The 24041-nt window shown below is 43.2% G+C and overlaps 1 long non-coding RNA gene across 1 annotated transcript in view; it reads left to right on the top strand.

Moving 5' to 3' along the window:
• The window catches only part of LOC130579405 (uncharacterized), a 52076-nt gene that overhangs the window by 17185 nt on the left and 10850 nt on the right, over nt 1-24041 (top strand). Inside the window, exons 2-3 of the long non-coding RNA XR_008965984.1 lie at nt 7083-7172; nt 8784-8873. This is a non-coding gene — a long non-coding RNA (uncharacterized LOC130579405). The remainder of the gene's footprint in view (nt 1-7082; nt 7173-8783; nt 8874-24041) is intronic.

Below are 24041 nucleotides of genomic sequence, written 5' to 3'. Positions count from 1 at the left end.
GCCCTTTAGTGGGGAATCAGTTTCCTTTTATCCTTATCCTTGCTCGCTTTAAAAACAGAACCCAAAGCAAAWAAAAAAAAAAAAAAAAAAGAGAATCAGAAATAAAGCAAACAGAAAACGCTGAAGAAGTTTCTTCCAAGGGTAATTTTAGACTAATAACCTCTGGTTGTGTATCTATTGCTCCTGATTTTCCTCATTTATTATTTCTCCCATTTCTAATGGGGAGAAATTCACATTTCAGCTAGATCCTTTGGCCTCTTCAGAATTATATTATTTATAGTCCACTCAATGCCATATTCGCTTTTAATGTGCATTGTTATGAAYGTTTTGCCATGGAAATAATCCACACTGTGCTCATTTGGGGAAAAGCTTTGAATGCCCACACGCCCATGTGATGCCAAGTGGGACGTGCTTGGGCACAGTTTTATGGAGAGATGCCACTGTTTGTGACCCCATTTGTGTGTTTTGCTGTCCTGTGATGCCACCCTCACCTGCCCTCTCTATCCCTACAGTAGGTTCACCCCTAAATGCTGCCATCCATAAACACAATGCATTTCCTCACAACTCCAGTCTGCAAAAGGGACATTATTAAAGATCCTGGATGAGCCCAGGGATGCTGGAGGAGCCCACATTGTGGCTGTGATCACAGTGGGGTCACTTTGCTGCTGCACGTGAGACATTCCCTCACTGCCTCTGCAGGGAAATAATTTGCACCCTCGGTGATGCTGTTGATCTGGAATGATCTGAGGTAAAACAACAGAAGTGTGGATGGGTCTGGAGTTAATTGCTGTCGTGGTCTGAGGGACTTCAAAGGGATGATTTCAGCAGCAGCCTCATTAAAGGGGTTGTGTGTGTTTTGCTGTGCTGAACAGGTGGCTGGAGAGCTCCAGAGGGAGTGGCTGAGGATGGGCAGCACCTCCGGGATGCTCTGTGCCCATCAGGGAGCAGCCCCAGCCCCAGAGGCTCTCCAGGTGAGCCAGGGGCTGGACATGGGTCAGGGGAGGATTTTGGGAGCCACAGAGCCCAAACCACCCCAGTGGGATCCCCACTGTGTGTTTCTTTGGAGCCTTGGCTGGTGGGACTGGTGCTGTGGAAGCCACACGGGTCCTTTGTGGCTCAGGATGGTGACTGTGCCCATGGCCAGGACCTGTGTGCCATGGCAACCTCCCCACCCTGCACCAGGCCTGGCTCTGATCTACACCTGCCTCTTTTACAGAGCAAAAAYTCACTGAGGAGCAGAGAATTCCTGCATAAAATAGAATACAGAAACATTCTAGAGGAAATGTATACAATATTCTCAATATATATATATATCGGCACAAAATATTGGTTCTGCTTTTTCTTTTCTTTCTTTGCAGCAGAACTGTTAACAATTTTGATTTTAGCAGTAACTGAGGGGATTTCAGCTTTGAGAGTACAAACCTAAGATTGTACTGATTTAACACATCCCTGTGTTTACACCTGGGTATCTAAAAGGTGATTTATGGCAGACAGATAAGCAGATATTTTGAATATCTTCATAGATATATATCAATAGTTCACAAGGGAATTTATTTCCTCAATCATAGAACCATAATAGAATGGTTTGGGTTGGAAGAAATCCCAGAAATCATCTTTTTCTACCCCCTGCCATGGGGTGGAACATTTTCCATGATCCCAGGTTGCTCCAAGCCCCGTCCAGCCTGGTCATGGACACTTCCAGGGATGGGGCAGCCACAGCTTCCCTGGGCTGGGGAATCATGAAAAGGAAATTCAGATTTTCTCTATCTCTGCTTCCWCAGGGATGCTCCCTAATCCTGCAGATGCAAAATTGTTTGAAGAGAAAAAGGTTTGGGCTCAACTCAGGCTGTTGAACATTCAAGACCAGAACAAACCACCACAYAAATCAGTTGTTTGCCCTTGGGAATCCATTTATCAGCAGCACCCAAAAAAATTGCTTCTCCTGAAGTTGAAATAGCAGCAAAAAACCCAGAGTAATCCAAACCACAACAGGCATTTGGGATGCCCTTCTTAAGAAAGCAAAAAACATAGAAGTGTTTTGAAGCCAGTGCCTTTAAAGCCCTGCTGGGTTTTCATGGAAAATGGATCTAAGTTCTGGGATCATTTATAAAAGAGCGCAGGAGCTCTGTAGTTTGTGCAAACCAGTGGAAATTAATAAAACCCAAGGCTGGCTCTCAGATAAAGCCGAGCAGACAAAGTGTGTGTAAGTACCCAGAGAGGGCTGACATGATGAATGATGATGGGTCCCAGCCCATCTGAAGTTCTTTAGGAATAAAAGCGGCATAAAACCATTCCTATAGGGCACCTAAACGTGCCTGAAACAAACTCAATTCTATATTGAAGGCTGCATATTATGCTAAGAATGACAAGTATTTATGATTGGAAGGTGGCCGGGCTGGGATTATCAGTTTTTGTAAACCTTTTCTCACTTCTTTAATCTCTGATTTAAAGACCCATCCAGAGATTTTTAAAAAAGGCTGATTCCCAGAATTGTCCCTTGGAGATAGCAAATACCCTCTCACCTCAGGACAATCTGCAGTGCCTGGTACTACACAGGTGTTTTCCTTCTGCAGGAATGGATGTTTTCCTTGAGGAACATCTGGGGAGAGGCAGCTGAGTAGCAGGAAGGAGGTTGGGAGACAGCTCAGCTCAGTTAAATTAAACTCTGCTCAACTGAGCTCCTTCCTAGGACTGGGAAAGAAAATACTCCTGTGTAGTGCCAGGTCTGTCCAGTGAGTTTTATATTAATACAACTGCAAGTGTTATTCAGTTTGTTGTTTGGGATTTTTTGTAAGTGTTTCCAAGTTGTTGGTTTTTTTTTTTAATTTATGGTGCCTGCACTTGTGGATAAACAAGGCAGCTGAAGAAAAATATTGGGTGTAAGTGTAGAGAATGGACAGAAATGTGTGTAATCACGAGGGGAATGCAGTGGGGTTTAGAATTAAAATGCCCCTTCTGCAGAACCGCTGCCTTCCTGTTGTCTTTGCACCTCTGGAGTGTTTTTATCCTGCGCAAATGAGAGATTTTGAAGGCAGGTTTTCCTGAGAGCAGGACAAACACAACCTGTATTTGTCTCAGGTTTAGAAGGAAAGAAACTGTTGTTCCATACACAGACTGATTCCCAAAACCTGAAGGTTTCCAGCTTTCCCTAACCTTTGCCACCACACTGCAGCAATCTTCTCTCCCATCCTGCTGATCCTCTTTAGGTCTGTGAGAGCCTTTGAGACAGAGCTAATTTTTTCAGCGTTGGCTGTGGAGATTTGTGACTTCAGATGTGAATGTCCCTTTCTCAACCCTGCTCCAGTGACCCAGTGCACAGCAAGTGTCTCACATTATAAAGTGCTTATTCACAGAGGGCTCTGACCAAGGCTATCTGGAGGGTGGGAGATGCTTTCCTGGMAATGGGATGTGAACATCGTGGGGCAGATCTTCAGCCGGGATAAAATCCTGCTCGGTCTCTGCAGCTCAAAGGACGTCTGTTAATTCATGTGGAAAATTCGTGACCCTGGAGAGATCACAAAGTTCAGTGTCCTTGAGWGAGTGCCACATTTTGCAGCCGAGATCAAAATATCTTTCTCCTTCGATTCCCCTTGAATTCTGATTTTTCTGAAAGTCCTTTAAATWGTTTTATACTGAAACCTACAGTATTATCCAAGAAAACTTTGAGGAATGCTCTGTGTGCTCTCCCTGTCTCTTTTATTCAATTTTTGAACTTCCACATGGGTAGGAAACTGGAGCCCTGAAAGCTCACCTGGATCCTGTGCTGATGGGCTGTGTTAATCCTGTGCAGAGGCTGTTCTGGTGTGGTCATTGTCACCACAGCAACCCTCCAGGACTTTATTTGGTTATCCCTGAAGTACCTCAATCTTAGATTTCCAGTTTAGTTACATCAAGTGTTTGAGGAAAGTCTCTTAGCTGGAGGGTTTTGGAGCTGCTTTGGGATGTGCTCTGGGCACTTTTCTCCCGTGTTTTGGTGATGAATAAAGTTTGTGGGATTGCCTTATGCTGGGGCAAAKCCCCTGAGCAGAGGATTTGCAGGTTCCTCAGCATCAGAGCAGYKCAGCCAAGYAGCCTTGAGGCCGTGCAGCTTTCCTCTCTCCTTTGGACAGCAGCAAGGTGCTTTCAAACAGGAATCATCTCCTGGCACAAAACCTTTCCTCCCTTTCTGCAGAGGATTTATCTTCTGGCCATCAGGCTGCTGGTGGTGTGGTTGTTCATTGTTCACCTCTCAAGGCACAGATCATTTCACTTGGATTCCCAAACTCTTGAGGATGAGGTGCTGTTGGAGGAAGAGGCACTGCCTGGGGACAGAGGAAGTGCCCCAGTGTCACTTCACTCACCTGGCTTTTGCTGTTACCCCCAAATTCCTGTTTTCAGCCAGGGAATGAGCTCTTTGTCCATCACTCAGATGTGTCCATCACTCAGGGGATCTTCATCTTCCTTTCCAACCCTCTCCTGATCCCATCGTGCTGGAGGTGAAGGCAGGGTGCAATGAATCCCATGGGGCTCTCCTCTCACTCCCCTGGGTTATTTCTTATTTCCCCCTCAGTTCAGCCACCAGGACCCGGGGGCAGCTGTGTTTCACAACCCTGCTGTGYTTGATGGCATCTCTTATTTGTGTGTGGTTCTTTCTTAATTTATTTTTAATTTTTAATATATTTCACAAATGCACACAAACACATCTCAGAGATTTCCCCCCCTCCCCATCAGCTTCTTATCTCAGCTTCTACTGCAAGTCAGGCGAAGTTATCTTTACTACTGTGGGTTTTATCAACTTGAAATGTAAACAATTAAAAAGAAGTGGTTTYAGGCAGCAAGGTGGCCCTTGAGTGCCTCAGTCAAGTGTTGCATTTATGCACTGAACTCTTAATTTCTTTGTTTTATTTATTTTTTTAACATTATTTTCTTGCACTTGTTTGAGTTCATGGAACAGATGAAATGAACCCCTGGGAGGAAATGTGGAGGCTGCTGCTGTACAAAGTGCTGTCAAATGGACAGAGGTTTAGCATTTCCCTGCCATATCTGCAAATCTTTTTTGCTTAATAATGACTTTCCTTATTACATAAAGCAACTGCAGCCATAGAAAATGGCAGAAAASCTTAAATTTGAAAATCTGACTACTTGGTGTGTGAGTCAGCTTTGCTCTTGAGAAGGTTTTCCCCTTTCCCTTGGGTTTCTCTGCAGAGGTCAGTGTTGGAAAGGTCTGGGAGCATGGCACAGTCCTGAGCAGCATTTGAAATAATTCTGAGTTTATTGGTGAAAAGATCTGTGCGTGGTTGTTCATAAATTATCTGCTGGTCTCTGAAGGAAAGGAACTGCTCTCTGCTGGTCACAGGTCGGGGGTTCTGGCTGGGGTGAGACCCAATCTCAGCTGCTGAGCGGGGTGGTGGCACTTTCCCCATGGTCCTGGGGGGTGACAGGGGACCCCTGTGCCAGCTCTGCTGCCCCTGCCTCCCCACCAAATCTGGACTGGGTCAGGATCCTGAAAGCCAAGACCTGTTCCCAGCAGCAAATCTATCAGATTCAAACCCTGAACTTACCTGAGAGCCATGGTGTCATCAACAGAGGGGCTCGATGATCTTAGAGGYSTTTTCYAACCTAAATTCTGTGATTTGCAGGAGCCAACAATTTCATCTGCAGGCACACAATTACCCCGTTCCCCCAGGTGCCCCCAGAGCAGCTGATCCCCATGGCAATGCTCTCCAGGCCCTTCTCCTTTTCCCCCATCTCCAAGCTGATGCCAGCCCTGTGTCCCTGCTGGTTCCCTCTCTGTGATGCATTTCCTAATTTGTGCTATTTTGACCTTCTCCAGCAGAAGGTGTGGTAGTCCTTCAGTGAAGGGCTGGGGAAGTGCCCTCGGGTCCTCCTCCCTGCTTGAAATGCTTCCTTTGCTGTTGTCTGCAAACAAGAATTGCTCTGCTCTGTGCAGCCCCATCTCCCAGGCAGCCAGCAGGCTCTTCTGGAGACCCAGGCTTCCTGGATTCCATTAACATTTTGTTAATGAAATAGTGCTTTGTCAAAGAGTCTTGAAAACTTAAAAGGGTATTTAAGCTTCTTCCATGAGTCAATACCATGTAATGTCAACATTACCACGGAGGGATAATTCAGAGATGTCACACAAAGCTTGTGTTATGCCATTTGCAGCCTGGCAAAACAGCTCAGCATTTATGTTGTTTAATCCATCTTCAGAAATCTTTTGTTCTGAAAAAGTTTGAGATCAATCTTGTCAGTATTTACTGACACAAAGCTGATGTAAGTCACTGCGCTCCTATTGACTTCATCTGAGTTGTAACGATTTRCCCCGGGCTCGAATTAAGCCCAAATTAGGCACATGAAGAACTCGATACCAAACTTTGGAGGAAGATGGAGCTGAATGGTGCAGATCTTGAAAATGGGAACATGGATGGAACTGGAGTGAAGGRAACAGTTTGCCATGACCTGGGACAGTGCAGGCACCACTGAAGAGACTTAGAGAAAAATAACCTCATTTAAGATTTGCATTGATGAAATAACTGTACTGACCTGGCTAGAAAGAAAGAGGAAATACAGAACCAGAGTTCTGATCTGAGTGCTGGCAGTGAGACTGGGGGCYTGGGGACTAAATTCCACAATGCAGGTGCTGCAGTTTATGTCACTGTCACAGCAATTCTGGTCAAGGTACACAAACCCTTTTTGCCATTCCTYCTCCCTTCATTTTTTCAGCAATTCTGTAACCATACCCAACACAGAAGGAAGTTGTTTCATCCTCCTGGGCATGGCAGTGATGCTGTTTTTTTTACCTTTGTACTTTTTAATCCTTTTCCATTAAAACCCTCTATAATTGATGTATTTGAATGTAGTGAGCAGTGGCCTCAGCTTGCTTTGAAGAAAATAGGCTGCCTCACTTCATCTTTGGCTGGACCCAAAATGCTTTCCCGTGATTATTTCCTGGCTGCATTGAATCCATTTCCCTTTCAGACCCCACAAATGCACGGGGTCAACTCCGCAATATCCGAAGTGATGTGAAATTCTTCAAAAATTATTCACATATTTTGGTGGCAAAGGTTTAGTGCTTCATTCACATGCAGGATTTTTGTTTCCAGGCTCTGTGGAAGCAGGAAAGGARGAGCTCAGCAGGAGGACAACAAATAGGGGGAAATATTCCCAATGTCGTGTGGCTGCTGGTGGCTCAGGTATGCCGGGGTAATTTGCAATTTTTTTGGGAGTAAGGGACACTTTCTGGCTTGATTGCACGCAGCAGGAAGAAAAATAGTGTGAGGCTCTTCATTTGTGCTTTTATGCTGTTTTACAGCCTGGGAAAGATTCGGGGCATAAATCAATTGCTCTTTYAGCAAAGAGCCACGGAGCCTCCTTGCTCCAGGTGGGGTCAGTGTGAGAGCACCAGGAGTGAGGATAAAATAGGGACAAAAGGGAACACAGTGCAAAAAGCAGGGCTGGAAACACCCTGAGAGCAGATTGTGCAGCACAGAGTGTGCTCCTTACGGTATGAAAGGGGCTTGGAATGCTCAGCTTTTTGTGAGAGATGCCTTGTCCAAACTGGGCTGTACCTGTGTATGTGCAGCACAAGCATAATTTGGTAATGAAATTAAATTTTCACATTATCTCCCAGATCCCTGTATACTTGATCATGTACTTTAAAGGAATAATGCATTTGCCAAGTAGAAAACTGTGAAAAAACCCCACGAATGTTACATAAGAAACAGAATCAGATATAAAGTTTATGATCCATCTTGGCCTGCTGTTATAACCCAAACGTGGAGGGAGCACAGCRAACCTGAAACCCCACAGTCAGCACTGCAGCAAAATGAAGCATGGCAATGGAGGGGATGTTTAAATTGAGGTTAAAAGAAAAACAAACCCAGGGAATTCTGATAAAAAGAAAAAAAAAATTATATGGGGAGTAATGCAAGTGTATCTGTGAAGCACCATTCAGGCACAGGCTGTCCCAAAGGCTTTACATCTTTTAATAAAAATACAATGTGAGTAAGAGGAGGCTGAGAAACCAGTGCAGGATGACGTGCATTTTAATCCAGTATTTAAAAAAAAGGGGGAAAAAAGCCCTTGGAGACAACAAAAACTGAAGAATTGTTGTAGATGGGAGAAGCTGTACAGAGGTGGGATTTGTGTCTGTGGTGGGGAGGGGAGGGATGTGGCCGCATCAGGTGGGAGATGGGATCAGGGAGAGAGACCCTGCTAATCCAGGGCAGTGGGGTTAAAGCCCAGAGGTGCCACTGCCCTCTCCCAGCAGCAAACATGGATCCAGGRCTACTGCRTCTCATAAAATCAGGTGTTACAATGATTTAATCGAAATTGATTTAAAAAACATCAAGTGTCTGATACAAAGACCCTGCAGATAATCCGTAAATCCATGATGCTTCTGCTTCTCTTGATCCTTTTCTGATTTTCTTACCCTCATCAATGATATCAAACACCTGTACCTGAACCTGCATCTCTCCTTATCTCAATTCTCCGGGTATAAATTGCAGACAGCAATATTTTTTTCTGAATTTTTCTATATTTCCTGGGTRAATGGTAAATTCTGGGGCAAGCAGCTCTGAATTTTTCTGTGTTTAGACAGTGCCCAACCAAGCAGAGCCCTTTTGTCATTCAGGGGCTCCMAGCTCTGACCATGGAACTGGTAATTTCTGAACCAAGGAAAATATTTCCTCTCTATTGCATTAGATTGGGTAAAGAAATGAAATTGAAACCAATTGAAAGAAATTGGTGTTTTTACCCCTCTATCCTGCACTGAATGAGGGTTTATTGTGGTTTTCTTGTTTCAGGCAGTTTGAGCAGAGGTTTGTGGTGGTCCAGCTCGCTGGAAACTTTTGTGCTGAAACCAGGAGGATGCTACAGCTGGAGCTGATCTACCAGTAAGTTTTCTGGAGGCCATTATATCTCCCAGAGTTTTGAGGTTTTCTCCAAAGGAGACATTGCTCTGTGTGTGAGGGAGAGAGAGAAAGAGCATCGCCTMGAGGGTTTCAGTTATCACACTGGCTAAATACCCCTTATTTTTAGTCAGAGTCTTCTGAATATGAGATCCCACTACAGGTAGGTGAAGTGACCTCTTTGGGTTTGAATCTGCYCCTCTCTGGCGGATGCAAAGCTGCAGCTTTGAACGGGAGCCCCCTCCTGCTCCGTGCAAAGCTCTTTGAATTGCCCCTGATAGGCTTCTAAAGCTCCCCGGTTGCGTGYGAGGAGCTTTGAAGATGAATGCCCAGAACGAGGGGAAACATGAAACAAAACTGACTCCCTCATGTCAGAGTGAGCAGCAGATTCCTCAAAGACCTGCAGCACAATGGTGCTCTTTGGTGGGTGAGAGGAAATAGGCTGTGCTTCACCAGCTYGTCAGAGCAGAGAGAAATTGCACAGGGGTTGTGTTTGGGGGTGGCAGAGCAGCAAAAGGAAAGGTTTTGGGGGGCCCTGCAATGTTCAAGTCTGGCAAAATTAGTTTCAAGTTGGCTTTGTTGGGTCTCACTTGATGAAGGGAAATTTATTGTTATTAGTTTTTTCTTCCCCCAGAAGTTTGCTGAGTGTTCAAGGTGACAGATGTGCCACATCTTCTTGAGGGGAATGTTTTTCTTTGTCTCCATAAACCCTGTGTGTCCACCATAATTTTCTGTTACACTTTGGTGGTGGCCACCCATGGTCCTGGGACCTGAAGGGCCCCTTGGAGGAGTGGCAGAACTCCAGGAATTTTTTTGTTATTTGTCTTATTCTGAATATTTTTGTGACAATTGGCATGAAAATATCCATTAGTGTGTCATTTAAACCTATCGGAACAGTTCTTCTGGCCCCAGGGTGTGGCCCAAAAATTTTCCTTAGCATCAGATGGATGAACCCCTTTCTTTGAGGGGTTAATGGGCTTGTAATGCAAAAAAAACCCCAAACTGATATCTCAGGAGAGATTTGGTGTGGGAACAGAAGGGATGGGAGCAGGAAACCAGATTAAAAATCACCAAGAGAGATTTGTTAACAGAGGTTGGGGATATTCTTCTCACCTGTCCTGGGTGACTGTTCAAATGCAGATGTGTGAACTCCTCTAAAGCAAATGAGGAAAAGTAGAACCCTTTGGGCCATAATTCTTTCCCATATGTGATAGATCCCTCTTCCTTCCAATCAATTAATTGCATCCTAAAAACATCTATTTCTCACCATTGACTTTAAAGGGATTTTAGATGAGTGGCTCAGATATAGCTGTCTCCACAGAAAGTGATTAAAGTTGGGTTAGATGAGCTGGCAGACTACACGGGGTTTTTTTTTTCTTCCTTCATGCCAACCCTAAATCAAAAGGCATCTCATCAGAGTATTATAAAATACAGCCTTCAGAGGGAGAGTCTTCTACTTCCATATTCTGGCATCTGAAGGGAGGAGGGAGACTCCCATCAATTTAGAGAGAGGTAAAGATTTCATCTCCCTCTAGAAATCATGGCCATAATGGGAAATTYAGACATTTATGAGATTTGCTTAGCCAAGGCAGAGCTGAGCTTGTGGATGTTTCTGTTTGTGGTGCTGCAGCAAAAGCAGAATAAAAGACTGGTTTAGGGGTTATTTTAATTCTTTTTTCCCCCACCTTGATGAAGTTAATAGCCAAACTTGTGCCTGGGGAGGGACAGATGCAGTCTCTGTGACCTCATAAAATAAAATCCCTTATGAGCCTTCTCCCTGTGATTGCAAAATGGGGATAAACTGGGAAATAGGGCTGAATGCAGGTGTTTTAATGGGGAACATCCCAAAGAACCACTTCCCAATTCACCAGAGAAGAATTCTCACTAAAACCTCCTGCAACTTGTGCCTGGTCTGTGTTTGAATTTTAAAACCAGGTAAGGTTGTAAGAGAGATGAGCGAGTTACTGGCAATTGGTGAATATTTCCCTCGGGTTTCAAAAGTTGGCAAACCTTGAATATACTATAAATACCTTTTMCATGCCATAAATATCCATATATTTTAAGGCAATGTGAATTCCAAGGACAAGAGAAAGCAGAAAAAGAACTGACTTTGCTTTAAATCAGAGAGGGACATGCATTTTTTTCCCTCTAAATGTTAATTTCTYGACATAATGGGTAAAGTATCAAATTATTATTTAAACCCACAAATAAAGTGCTGGTCCCTTTTCCTCTCTCTAAGTAATGTTCTCCTGCCAAAGGACAGGCATGGCTGTATTTTTTCCTAATGGAATCTGCATATCTTTGCCCTGATAGTCCACTGCCGAATATTGATGGTTGCAATAATTGGCTCTTTATTGGTATATTGTGTTTTCTCAGAGATTTTCTGACTTCCTGCAGTAAATCCTTTTTTGAGTTTTACTCCTTTTATGGTTCGGTGTTTACAAAAGTTGRTAATTCTGCTGGAACTGCAGGACTGCAAATAAGACTCGGGATTTTGATTTGTTGCATGTCATGTATTGGTAGCTGGTGTCTCCCATTTTATCTTTTTCAGTGGAAATATCTCAGTTTTTGCTGACTGTATTTAGCARGAGAACTCAATCTTTCTCCCCTGTCTTATTTCTCCTATTTGTCCCTGGCTCGAAGGGTTGGTGGCACTCAGTGGTGGATAAATGCAAGGAAATCTAATAATGCCTTTCTAATATACCCATTTATCTGCTATCATATTTTATTTTAACTCTTCGTGCAACTGTGCAATCATTGCTCCATCGCTATAATTGGATTTCCAAGTATATTTGTGCCATTTAATTACATCTATAGCTTCTCTGTAAGCGTATTCAGAGTAATTAGTAATCTCTACTTTTTAGTGGAATTATGTTTTATATCAACTGTGCTCATTTTTCTCTTCAAATTCTTCAACCCATTTGCACCAGTTTTGCTTTTTACACTGGAATTTCTGGCATAAATAATCATTAAGGGTTTTTTTTTTTCTTTCTCCCCACTGTGAATGTGAACAGAGTCTAATCCAGCTTTCACTGGAGTCAATGGTAATCTTTTCATTTCCTTCAGTGAAAACTGGATCAAGTTAATAGATTGCAAATTGCATTCAAAGCGAAGTCACATCTTATCATAGAAATAGTTGTGTAGCAACTCCTTTGGTATTGATGGAAGGTACAAAATTGATTGTTTCCATTTTTTCTTACAGGATATTTTATAGATCCTCTTATCCAACTTTATTAATTTTTTAGCCCATAAGTTATGGCATTGCAATAACATTTAAAAGATTCATTTTAACCTGATTTTCACGACACATTAAAAACCATTCCACTTGAAGAATTTTGTGARTCTAGAACTTTTCTTTCCAGACCACGTTTGTTACGTGTTCATCTCCTTTAGGATGCTTGAAGCTGGGCRTTTTTAAAATATTTTGTCTTAATTTTTAATTGCAAAGCAAATATTTGACAATTTTTTTTTTGCCAGCTCTCTGTGTCATTTCAGAGCTCTGTCATTTCATGGATAGAATTAGTCCTCTTGCTGCTGAATATGAAAACCTGCGAGCACTTCTCTCTGAAAGTGTAATTCCAGCAAATTACATTCCCAAGTAGGCATAAATTTAAGATGCTCACTTTTTCCAACACGTCAATTTTGCCACTGTGGGGTGGTAACTATATGCGCCAAGTAAGATCTTTGTTTTTTTTAAACAAAATTATTGCAACTGGCTCGTTAAGGAGTTATTTTTCYCTTCTGCACTGCTCCCACTCTGTTGATTAGAGGTTTGTTGCTTTGGTAATGTGCTTCTCCTCCAGGCTGTTAATGATTACAGACACCTYTCTAACCTGTAATTTTGGGGGAAGGTTATTGACAAGGTGAGATGACAACAATTGTAATTGTTTCTACGGCTTAGAAATGTCCTTCATCCTTKCTGGCCACGTGTCAGGACTCGGGATTTAGAGTGAAAGTGGTGCTGATGCCCAGGATTAGAGACACTTTCTTGTGCTGTTTATTCCCAAATTGTGCCGGTTCGTAAGGTTGGAAAGAGCATTGTGAAAGATGGGAAATTGTTWTTTAATTCTTAATGGGACATCAATGCAAATGGTGCCCGTTCCATCCCCAGRAGAAGGTGACCTTGGCAGGCTGAGGATGGAGCCCCTGGTTCTCCAAGGAAAGGCTCTCATCCTGGTGTGATTTTAGAGCCTCAGGAACCCTCGAGAGCTGGAGCATCTTCAGTTTCTGAAGGCAGGATAACTATAACTTGCTCATCCAGCCTTTTGATTGAAAAGAGAGAAACGGAACCATTTTATTGGAGATTTTGTTACGTTTCCAGCATAGGGAAGAGTTTTTTTGTGAGCCTTAAATGGAAAAAACTCCTTAACTACAATAATTTTATTACTAATCGTCTGAAAGGAGCAGCATGAACATCCATGCACCTGAAATTCCAAACCCTAAACCCTGCAGGTATTTGCATGTTGTGAGTAGGTGCCTCACCACTAACAGGAGCCACATTCTCACAGCACAGGGACACTCCTCACTGCAGGCTGGATTTTTCCAGCGGATGCCTATGARCACTTTGCACTGAAATTTTCTCAGAGAATGACTGGTGTTTTGCCACTTTAAAACCATGGAAACATCACAATGTTCTTTTAGAAATGACTCCAGGAATTAATTGCAAATGACTTATTAATGAAACAAATATTCAGCTGTCACATGAACCAAACTCGGCGATACGCTTAATGATTATTTTTTGAGAAAACACTTTTGTGTTTGTTTGATCTGCCTCGTGTTAACAGCGGTAGGAAAAGAGGGGAGCATTTGGTGTCGGAGTGGAAACTTGAAACTGGCAAAAAGGAAGGAAAAACATCAGCCAAAGACTGGAAAATAGGTGAGAAGCCCAAAGAAAGAGAAGATCCCTAACAATTTTGCAGGCCTGGCTGGGTAATGAGGGTTAAATCTGGGGATAAACGGGGATCTGRCAGGGAAAGGTTTCACAGGAGCCTTAATTCAGCCACATTCCATGTCTGGAAAATGAGTGTGAAAAAATTTACCTTGTAAAAGGTGGGTAAATGTTTGCAAACTGCAGAGAGACTCTCAAATGGAAGAGAAATATCAACGGCAGTTCTGCAAATGATAACGATGATGAAAACCAATTCTGCTAATTATGGAATGTGCATTCCTCATGGCATTGGTTTGGGATGCTCCACCAAACTTCCCTGCCCAGATCTGGGTGCCCATGAGCCACCCAAGGAACGTTTTTCCACAGGCACTTTGTCAAAGCCATGCATTTTTTCCAAGAGTTCTCCTTTGCAAGAGCCAGATATAAATAGGTAATAAATAGATAATAAATAGATAATAAATAGGTAATAAAACCTCTGCATAGCTGCTGTTTACAAGAGCAGGAACACAGGGTGGGATATGAGCACAGCAGATCCGCCCGCCTTGGGAACGCAGCTCAGGTGTCCTTCTGCTGGTGCTGCTGAATTATTTACCACTCAGCAAGCGTGTGCCTGCGTGAGATATYGAAAGGAGGGGATCTGAGGTGAAACCCCATTCGTTCACCCAGAGCTGACACTGGAATATTCATTATCACATTAAATCCAACCGCAGTGAAAATGAAGGCTTCCGTTGATTATGTGCTTGCATAAAAGGCTTCTTTGGTGGCAGGCCCGCGTGCCAGAGATCTGAATGTAAAATCTAGTAAGTGGAAACTATTTTTTTTWATGGTAAATTTGCCTCCTTGGAAGTTATGAGACTTGGCAGGTTTAAATTATGTTTTAAACCTGYGGTGGATTATGTGATTTTTCTAAGTGGCCGCAAGCAACACGAGATGAGCGCACGCCACCCCAACCCCAGCCACGGGCCTGAGCCAGGATTTCCAATGCAAATAAAGAAAGAAAATGCAGATTTTACATGCAGAGAATGGTGCATATTTGTCTCAGTGCMGGGTTGGTGGGGAGGTCTCCCCATCCTGAGTGCTGGGTCTGCACTCACCTGCCTCTCCCTCTCCATGCAAAGTTTGTGCTGGCTCAGAGAGGGGTTTGAGGAACCCATTGGATCTATGATTGTAGAAAAGTACAGGAAAATTCATAGGATTGGCCAAAAAAAGATGAGGATTTTTTCTTCTCTTTCATCCATCCATCCATCCATCCATCCATCCATCCATCCATCCATCCATCCATCCATCCATCCATCCATCCATCCATCCATCCCACACATGCTCCTTCCCTTTCTTCCCCCTCCACCAGGGATCCTGCTGAATTTAAAGACTCAACTAAATCTTCTTCTCTGGGAGACAGAAAATAAAACTTAGAAATGCTGAGATGAAGCAGCACCGTGTGAGATGAAAGGCAACCTCTGGAGCAGGTTGTCCCACCGGGAAGCAGGAGGGCTGGATGCTCCTAGGGCTGTAAATGAACTCCCTGGAAAGCTGTCAGGGCTGGGTTTGGTGGCCGTGGGCATGTGCAGGGATGTGAGAACAAAACCTATTTCTGTTGGTGCCGAGAGCGATGATTCGCCCACCATTAGTAATTTATTGAAAGGTGTGACTGATTGCATCAGCACAAATAATTTAAAAATAGAAAAAAACCCCAGTGCTCTCCATCCCATAATACAGAAAACTTACTAATTTGGCAAAGAACAGGTAAGAGCAAGATGAGTAGAAACCAGATTTTCCTGGTCATAGATGGTGATGGATAAATCTTGATTTGGAATGTGGTTGCAATGAAACCATCATCTTCCAGGAAACCAAATGGCTTTTTTTTTTTCTGGGAATGCTGGAAATGCTTTATGGCATGTTCTTCCCTCTGTGCCTCCTGTTTTCATCTGTAATTGGAAATGTATTTTCTGAGAGAGAATGAAAAATAAACATCCAGTAGGTACAAAAGTACCAAGAACCTTCAGCTTTGCCTAATCCCTGTAGACAGCGCAGAGAGAAACAAAGTGATCTGTAACTATAACTGAGAGGCAAAAAAATCTGTGTTTTATAAACATTTAAAGGAAGAATTACATGTTCCACAAATCCCCTTTTATATTGCACTTAAAATCTCCTTACCTGCCCTTTAGTTTTCATGGTTTTCCTTATCTTCAGTGTCACTTAATCACATTTCAACAGGATTTGCTTCCTCGCTGCCCATCTGCTCTTTCTTTCTAGTGCAGCSTTAATGCCACAACACCATCCCCACGGTTCCTTCTCCCACACTTTGATGTCAGACACCCGGGGATTCAGGTTTTTTTCATTCAGGTTCAAATAGAAAAGAAAAAAAAACCTGGTTTGGGGGAGTGACAGATCCTGGTTTCAAATGGAAATGTCCGGAGCAGGTCGGGGGAGGAACGAGAGGCAAACCCAGGTCTGACTGCTGTTGATGTGGAATGTTGGGATGCAGMGGTGACCTGTCCTGCTGGTGGCCATGGAACTGTTTCCCTGGCCCTGGGGAGATGCAGACCCTGCTCTATTTTGAGTCTGTGCTGAAGAGAGGTCATTCTCTGAAGATATTATGAAAATTAATTAATGAGGGCAAGGCTGGGCTCACCCCTGGACACCCACCTGGCTCGTGCAGGTTGCCCAGTTTGTTCTGTGTTTGCTGAATTAGAGCCATAATATGGACAGTCTTCATGTGGTTTATTAATACTAAAAGCATTAAATTATTAATCTTTGTATTTATATCTGTCTTGTTTGCAAAATTAAGGAAGACTTTGTACATTTTGTCTCACCAGTTTAGGAGCATAACAGTATAGGAAGGTCTCCTGGAAAGGGGAGAATGWTTTTCTTTAGTGTTGACAGGATCCCTCCCAAAAAAACCTCTGCATTAACAAACTTCAAAAAAAATTATATCAACCCTTTCCAATTCATCACATAATTGTGAATTAGATCACTGATGGGAACAGGTCTGTGGTACAGCTGGGGATATTTTTCTTTCTCACACCACTGCCTTTGCTGGGTGTTAAACTCTTATGATAATTCATAAACCCCCTTTTTTAAAAGCTATCTGATGCCTGCAGTGATCAATACTTGAACAGCTATTCTTGAAACAGTTTTTAATTAAATATCAAGTTGTCGGTGGTTTTTTTCCTTATAAGAAAGTGACCCAAAGTGCAGTTAATCCAAATTTGAAGCGTTTGTGCCAGCAGAACTCACTCTCGATATTCCCAAATAATATCTGCGTCAGCTCTCCCCAGGCAGAGCAGGGGTTGGCTGGTTGCAGGATTCCAGAAATTCCTCTGTATCCAAGTGGGGATCAGGCTCAGAAAATGCTTGTTCATGCTCGGTGCTGTAAAGACAAAATWCATCAGAATTGGATGTGCTAAAGCAGCGCCAGAGGCTCTGCCCTTCCCCTCCTGGAACACAGCTCTGGTGGTGCTCGGTCTGGGATTGTCTGAGCTGGTTTTGGTGGGAACAAACCAAAATGAGGTGTTTTGTCAAGGAAAGGTGCTCAGGAGGTGACAGGGCACAGAGGGACACCTGGAACAGACCTAAAGTTTAGAAGGAAATGGTATCTTGGAGGAAGATTAGGGAGCTTTTCTCCAGGACGCAGATGTGACATGGGAGGGAAGAAGGAAGAAGGCAGCAGAAGCAGGAAAGGAAGCTGAAGCAGAGGTTGCAGCTGAGGCTGGAACCTTGAACCATGAGAGAAAGGGGTTGGGTCCTCTTTGATCTGGTCAAGGAACATGTGGTGAAGACAAAAATAACAGACTGATTATCTGGGGGAAGAGGTTTTAGGAGGAAACAGGGGGCAGATGYCTGAGGAGAGCAGAAACCACCACAAGGTTGGTCATGGGACCAACACCAATGAAAGGATTAGAAAAGGAGCGGTGGCTTTAGCAGTGGAAACAAGAATTAGCAAGAAAATGGAAAACTAGAATGACTCTGAGCCACATRGAAAGCTTGTTTATTGTTATTGTTATTAATTATTATTACTATAATGATTATTATTACCGTATTAACTGAGGCTGCCTTGAGTCTTATAAACAKCTTCTGTCAGAAAAGAAGAAAACAAGTTTTAAATGTTGACTTTTAATTCTACCCTGTTCATTAAAGACTGTTAGTTCCGTTTTGCTAATATCTTGTAAGTAAACAGAGTGAGAAAATTCAGTGGGATAGAGATGATAAAGATGATGAACCACTGGAATTTGGTTCCACACTGGGCACAGAAGGGAGAAAGAGATGCCAATTAATGCATTACTAAAAGAGAAASGCTACCAGAAGTAATAATAATGGTTCTCTATTATTTATGGTTGATTTTAGAAGAGACAGAGCTCATGTTTGGCCCAGAGCAGTCAACACAAATGTTGAAGAAGGAGAAAAAACCCTTTAACCAAGTAGAAATTTCAGTCGGGAGCTGTTAAAGGAAGTTGAGCTGAATATTGAGGAAAATTCAAAAAGATAAAAACGATTTCAATTTGGTAGTTCTTCACTGGCTCTGCAGTTTGGCAGCTGTCAACATCTCAAAATATCATCTCACCCAAACTGTTGAAAGAAAGAAACCCTTTGATTTTTCCCTTGAGACTCCCAAGCTGAAAATGGACTCTTTGTAGTCTCAGCCTCATTTCAGACAGTTTTTTTTTTTTTAAAAACATTCTTGCTGGCAGAAACAACTAATTCATAAATAGACTCTCTGTTAATTAAATAAGTTTTATCGTTTTAACTTGCCTTTTAAAATGAAAAAGAAAGTAAATCTCTAACATTTCCTGCTTTATTATGAATCTTAAGGGACTAAGCATCACATTTCTTGCATCATTAATAATGCAAATTAGTTTTTGTTTGCGTCTCCTATAAGTTTATCATTAGGAGTAAATATTTAATGCACAGATCTGGGAAATCAAATCATGGCTAGTGGAAATTTCCCCTTAGAGTTATTGAAAGGTAATGTAAGAAAGATGGGAGGCACTGTGGTTTCTGTTTATTTAACCTTTCTTGCTCTTGCTTTCCTTTCAGTAGAACTCTTTGTGACTTGTCATTAAACACTTCTCTATTCCTGCAGTATCTGTTTTTATTATCTTTACAGTAGCCACAGAATTCAGCTTTCAATACCATTTAAAAGAGAGGTTAAACACATGCGTAGCTTACTCAGGGCTGTAAGGATTATAGTTTTGGTGCTGATTATTGGCAAGAAAAGCAGGTGATTATTTCTAATAATATCTAAAAATTTGTTGACTTTGCAGCAGTTTTTCTTAGTTTGCTTAATGAAGCAATGGCCAAATCAGATTAAACCTTGCCCAGGGCCTCTACATCGTGCAYAGAAATGCCTTGGGAGGGTAAAATATTCAGAGTTGTTTATTTGTTAGCACAGATSAGGCTGAATTTAGTGTATGTATCCCATAGTAGGCTTTTCCCCCCTGTTTTTGCACAGTATTCTTGCAGATATTGCAACACCCTCTGTATAAAATATCTGCAGGACTGAGACCATTGCAGACAAATTACAGCTGTTTCTCCACCACATCTGGGCTTTCTGCGGCGACTCTTCTCATGTGTGTGGTGGATAACAAAAAATAATAAGTATCCTGTTATTTTGGGCGTGAAATCTGATAGTGAAAAAGACACCGGGGAGAATTCTTCGGTGATAAAAATTTAAATAGACCCATTTATCACAATGACAGAGATTTGACCTGAAAGCGAAAGTGTTTGGAAGTTAAGTGGGGTTGCGTAAAGAAAGTTGAGGCTGCGCTACAGATAGACCGTGGGGTTTGTAAGTTATTAAATCAAAATAAAAGGTATTGACAAAACAATAAATTGCCTGGATCGCCCCATCTAATAGGTTCTGGGAGCACTAAATACATTCTCCACGCTAAAGATGTGTGAAGCTTTTTCCCTTCTCGTACTTTTGTTCTTCTCCTTGAGAACATTCGCACCGTGGTTGGTTTTGTGACAGACCTGGCAGCAATTTGGGCCTGGGGATGTTTTGTCAGAGAGCTGGCTTGGGGCAGGGGTGGGGAGCAGGAGCAGGAGCATTGCTCTGCTACCAACAGGAATTTGGGCTTTGCAGGTGGGGGCTGGATCCCTCTCTGGGGGATTAAAATGATAATGACAATGTTAATATCTTTATTGAGAGAGGTATTTTGCTAATATCTTCTAAGGGAGAGAATGCTGTGGTGCTTTTTGCTCTCCTCAGGACTCCTCAGCACCATTTCCATGCTGGAAATCTGTAGGATTCAGAGGGGGAGCAGAATCTGGCAGTCCCCTCCAGCAGGGATGCTCTGGGGAGCAGATAACACCCCCTGCTCATATCACCCCCAAAACCTTACTCAGTGACCATCCCAGTCCTGGGAGAGAGGCTGAGTTTGCTCATGGAAAAGAAAGAGAAATTCCTGTGGGAAACACGGGGATGGAAAGGTTGGGAGCAGATGTTGGGGCAGCTCTTCATCCCCAGAGTCATCAGCCGGGCCCCGCTTTTCCCGACCCCACAGAGCTGGGGGTGAGTACCCCCTACCTCCATCTTCCCCGCTGAGGAGGGAATGAGGCTGGCTCTGTTTGCCTCGAAAACGACACAGATTTGAGACTATTTCCCCTCCTGCAGATTTCTCCATCGAGAGGAGCATGGAAGACATTACTATTTATAGGGCACAGTGCGTGTGCCCAGCGGGACATCCCTGAGCAAACATCCCACCAGCTCAGAGGTGGGATGCTTTCCAGCTCTGTGGCCCCGAAATGCCCTGTCCCCTCTCCCAGGGAGGTGGGAAATCACTCGGGGGTACCACCCATCTCCCCTCATCTCTGCCTTTATCTCACTTCTTTTGAGATGAGATGTTCACCCCCTGCCGCAGAGCCGAGCGTGAGGCTCGGAGGCAAAGAGAGTTTCCAGCACAAATTAATGCAAGTTTTAAGGGAGGGAAAGGGATACAAAAAATGAAGGTTTAAAGATGTTTCAGAGCATCTGAAGAGTGTGTTTTGGGGATGGACAGAATGTGTGTGTGGGAAATGAAGGTGGAAACTTGGTTTGACTAAGGAGGTTTGGGAATTTCAAGGGGATGAGGACCAGCAGTGGATCTGTCACTGCTGCTCCCTGCCTGTCCACCTGGGTGTTCCTGAATGGGTTTGGGATATCAGAACCTCTTCATCTCAGCTTAACTCTTGATATGGAAAAGATAGCTGACAATGGCAATAAAAATACCAGTAAGCTGCTGGAAAGGCCCAGCTCAAATCGTGCTCTGTCAACAGCTTTGCAATCTGTATAAATATGAGAGGAAAGACAAACAGCTCTGATTTCTCTTTAAGATTGTGAGTATCCATTGTCGTGGATTTAAATTAGGATGTTTTACTTGTACTGTATGTAAATTCCTCCCTGGCAAATAACCCATGTCCACTGATCTATGTGTATTTTGGGTCTGAATAGTTTGGGTCTCTGTGAAATACARTGAAATTTGATAGCACACAGAAATACTTGCATGGAATGTCGAATTTTTGTGTGTGTGTGAGCTTCTCACATATCCATAAAAGAGTTTACACATTTCTAATTACTCATTCAAAAAGAGACTTTACAGCACTTTTAAAAGAGAGCCAATTTTTTCCCTACTGTGTTCTGTTTTTACAGCTTGTGGAAAGCTTATTTAACGAAAGTTTAAGTAATCAGCRAAAGTCATTTCTGAGCAAAGACTGACAGATATGAAGCCTCTTTTCACACTTCATAAGAGGTGGAGAGGGTAGCCATAAAATTTACAGCTGAATAGTACTCTGTTCAKCTTAAGTTATAGAATTATTAGTGTTCCAGGCACGGGAGAGATTTTAGGGAGATGAAGTTTTTAAACAGATTCTCCGCGTTTTGTGCAGCTGAGCTCCGAGTGCAATGCTAATAACAACCCACCCCTCCAAAGGCAGCGACCTGCACGTCCCGTGGGGCTSATGTTGTGCTAAAAATATGTGTTTGCAGCTAACTGAGCTTCATGATATATTAATAAAACCCCAGCAACGTGTTCCCTTTGCAGAGACTCACCTCTGGCTATGAAAGGATGAATTCCTGGGATATGGAAATGAGCACACGGGCTGTGTGGGTGAGAAAGGAGCGGGGAGGGAGGTGGCACTGGCAGCAGCTCTGTCCCAGCTCCTGCAGCACAGGGACACGAGTTTTGCTGGAGGAGAGACCTGCTGGTGGACAATAAGTGACTTCTGCAGGTTATTTGTGACCAGTTGTGTTTAAAAGGGCTGAATAAAAGAGCTGAATGAAAGAGGATGAGCTGGGCTGTGTTGTGAGGCTGAGAAATGGAAAATCTCCATTGCTGCTGATGAAGAGGAGCACGGCTTTTAGAGGGGTTCGTAGGGATCTAAGTGTGAATTGTTCTAAATATGATGAGGTGGCCACATGTTATAATGTGAGTAATACATACAAATATTTATTGTAGAATCAGAGAATGGTTTGGGATGGGAGGGACCCTCAAACGCCATCCAGTTCAGCCCCYTGTCACGAGCAGGGACATCYTCAGCTAGACCAGKTTGCTCAGAGCYCTGTCCAACATAATCTTGGATRYTTCCAGGGCTGGGGCATCTTCCACCTCTCTGAGTGACCCGTGCCGGTGTTTTGCTGGCAAAAAACCTCTTCCCTTTGACAACATTGAGCAAACAAAATCAATTACTGAAGRCATTCCAATGTTATGCTTGGTGTTTCATCTTTTTGACCTGTTGGGGTTTTGCTGGTTATTCCTTTTTTAGAATAAAAAAGGTGCTTTACCTGTCCCTGCTTCCCCAGGAACAAAAAACAGAACAATCTTTCTTAATCCTTTAAAATAAATTGTGTGAGATGGAATCAAGTGTTCCTGCAGTCACTTTGAGGTTGGCCAAGGACTGAATTGGGGAGACACCTTCCAACCTCATCATCCCTCCCTGGAGGACAGGGACACAAAAAAGTGACCCAGTGAGCAGCTGCCCTCAGTGCATGGTTTAAACACACAAAGTGTAAGGTTTATATTTTTTAAATCCACTTTCATGTGAGCCTCATACAAGCAGCCTCATAAAGCTCACTCTTGCACCAGATTAAAGTGGTGTCTTGGTAGCATTTATTGGTGGTCCATAAATCATGGTGGCACTTTGTTACTGTCCACAAGCTGGTTTTGAGGTTGAAGTTTTCAATCACGAAAATGTGCAGTATTATTCCAGGCACAGTTGTAGTGCTGCAGAAATTATGCTGAGGTGTTTTTGGAGGCCTGAAATTTGTGGAAAACCTGTGTGTATGGAATGATGTTGGAAAGCTGAGACAGGGGRAACCTTTAGTTGCTGTGTTAACAAGCGCTTTACCTGAATAAGTGGAATTTTGTGTCTTTATGCATTTCAGGAAAATCCCTCATCATGCCACTTTGCAAATTCCCAGTGTTTCCCTCCAGCATCTACTTCAACTCAATTTAAGGTTTTCTGGGTGCTTTGATTTCAGGTAAAAAACCTCCATTCCACTGCTGGGATTTGCAGACCCTACAAGTTTTCAGTTTGGGCTGCTAATGCCAGCAATTCCCAATCCCATTCCCTCGACACCAAACTGTATTCGGGAGGCGTTCGGTGCTCCTGCATTCAAACAGTTAATTTGCACTATGTTCTGTTAAAGAAAAGGAAAACTGTCACCCTGTCATTTTAGAGTCTGACACTAAGCTTGTCAAAAGAGACAGCTGTTAAACTGAATTACTGTTGACACGCAGAGAAACGGCCCTTGCCAGATGTAAAGGACATCTGCGGCAATGAAGTGGTACAGGGTGGCTTTTAAAATGTGGTCATACTGGTATTTGAATAGAGCTCTATGGCATTAAAACGTGGCCTTGACTCAGACAGTTTAAGGCAGCGAAGCAGAGCCAATGCCAAGCACAAAGAAGTGCTGATCTGTTGCTGTATCCATAACTTAGGCATGAATATGAAAACAGCGCAGTGTCAAAGCTATTAAGCTCTTATCGTGTATCCGGGAGGATGTGGGTTTAAAACACAGTAGGAAATATTTTTGTATTTCTGGCTCCTCGGCTGCRCCGGGTAGGTGAGGTGGAAATTCATAAGGTGGATTATGCGGGGAGTGAATGGAAATAAGTCGTCTTGTCTTGGGCTAACAACTGCTCAGACAAGAATTGCAGAGGGCTTTAGGCTTAGGGAGCGAGGCTGGATGTGCTCCTGGCATGTGGAGCACGTGGTGGGTGCTGGGGAGGTTCCCCTCTGGAGAGGGGAGCGAATAAAAATGAAAATACTGCACAGAGAGACCTGTAAAA

The sequence above is a fragment of the Malurus melanocephalus genome, unplaced genomic scaffold (genome assembly GCF_030028575.1).
Source record: "Malurus melanocephalus ecotype Western Australia unplaced genomic scaffold, MMel_1.1 scaffold_272, whole genome shotgun sequence".
NCBI lineage: Eukaryota > Metazoa > Chordata > Aves > Passeriformes > Maluridae > Malurus > Malurus melanocephalus.
Note: the sequence above shows the minus strand (reverse complement) of the source record. Positions and strands in the feature narration are given on the sequence as shown.